The following is a 1,796-nucleotide window of genomic DNA, read 5'->3' as shown; positions in this document are numbered from 1 at the left end:
GGGCACTCCTGCTGGCACAGCCTCTAGCTTCATAGTAACACACAAGCCACCACAGTACAACAAACTGACAGACAAGTTCATCTCCCTTAGCTGTTCCAACTGCTCCACTCCCTTCCTGGGCTTCCCCCTACCTGTTCCAGCCACCGACCCTGTCTGTAGCTGCTTCCTGCCACCTGGGGGCTCTCCCTGCCTTGCTGTATGCTTACCTCTTGTTGGATTGACCCTTTAATCATTATGTAATGTTCTTCATTTTCTCTTTTTTTCATTTTTGCCTTCTAGTCTGTTTCACCTGAAATTAATTTTGCTACTTCTGTTTTTTTTTTTTTTTTTGGTTGCCCTTTGCTTGATATATTTTTCCATCCATCAATTTTTAGCTTGTTTTTGCCTTTATATCTAAAGTGTGACTCTTGTAGAAAGCATATTAATGGGTCATGTTTTCTTATCCATTCTGATACTTTCTGTCTCTTGATGGTCGCGCTTAATCATTTATGTTCATTTTAATTATTTAAAAGTATGAATTTACAGTTGTCATTTTACTGTTGTGTGTGTGTGTGTGGGGGGGGGTGATGGTTTCTTTGTTCCATATATTTTTCAGTGCTAAGTTCATTTTTTTTTTTCTTTTTTATGGACTTTCTCATCTTTTACTTTGCTTTTGCTGTTTTAGCATTAACTGAGTCTTCATGATTTTCTTCTTTTTAAGTTTGGTGAGAAGTTTTATTAGTTTTCTTTGAGGTTACCCTGTAATTTATTATTATCTTTCTAAGTTTTAAGCAGTCTATTGTCTCTTGATATCATCTGGACTTCCTCTCTGTTCAGAAGTTCTGTGACTAAACCATTTATTCCCTTTTGTTTTGTATTTGTCACCACTTACAAACTGACAACTCTATTTCCCTATTTTCAGTGTTGTAGATTTTCTTCATTTTTGATACTTCTAAATCTGTTTTCATTTCCTTGTGATGTTGTCCTGTGTCTTAATCTCAGCTTGTTGTCTGCCATTGTTTGTTCTCTGAAGGATTCCCATTAGCATCTCTCTTAGGGTCTGTATGTTACAAATTCCCTTAATTTCTCCTTACCTGGAAATGTTCTAATTTCATTATAATATGTGAGGGATAATTTTGCTGGATATATAATTCTTGGTTGGTACTTTTTAATTTTCTTCCAGGGTGTTATATATGTCATCCTATTGCCTTCTCACCTGCATCAGAAATTTCTGCCAAGAAGTTAGAACTTAGTATTATTGATTCTCCTTTGTAGGTAACTTTTCATTTTTCCTGAACTATTTTCAGGATTCTTTCTCTGCCTTTGGTTTTAGAAAGTTTGTTATGCTATGTCTTGGTGATTTTCTCTTGGAGTGTGTCCTATTTAGGGTTTATTGAGCTCCTTGAATGGACAACTTTTCATCTTTCATGCTTAGGGCAATTTTTTTTTTTCTTCTTGGTCTCAATTCCAATCATAAGTAAGTCACATATAGTTCTTCAGCTTTCTTTCTTTTTCTTTTTTCTTTTTTTGGCAAGAGAAATTAAAAAAACAAAGGGAAAAGAGGGAAAGAACTAAGATGAAAGAAAGAAAAAGAAAAAAGAGTAGAAAAGTTGCACAGTATTAGTGCAAGTGTTAACCATCCAAATCTGCAGCACAGGGAATACAGAGCTCACTTTGTAGGAGTGGGCACCACTGTCCATGGAGTGGTGTGGGCAGGTGCTGTTATCACAGAGATGACAAGGGATGGGTACTTACTTCTGGGATATAAATAAATAAATAAAATGAAGGAAAGGAAGAAGAGAAGAAAGAAAAACAAA

Source organism: Orycteropus afer, unplaced genomic scaffold (assembly GCF_000298275.1).
Source record: "Orycteropus afer afer isolate SDZICR_OR568_19922 unplaced genomic scaffold, OryAfe1.0 scaffold00378, whole genome shotgun sequence".
Classification (NCBI taxonomy): Eukaryota; Metazoa; Chordata; class Mammalia; order Tubulidentata; family Orycteropodidae; genus Orycteropus; species Orycteropus afer.
This window is presented reverse-complemented; position numbering follows the sequence as displayed.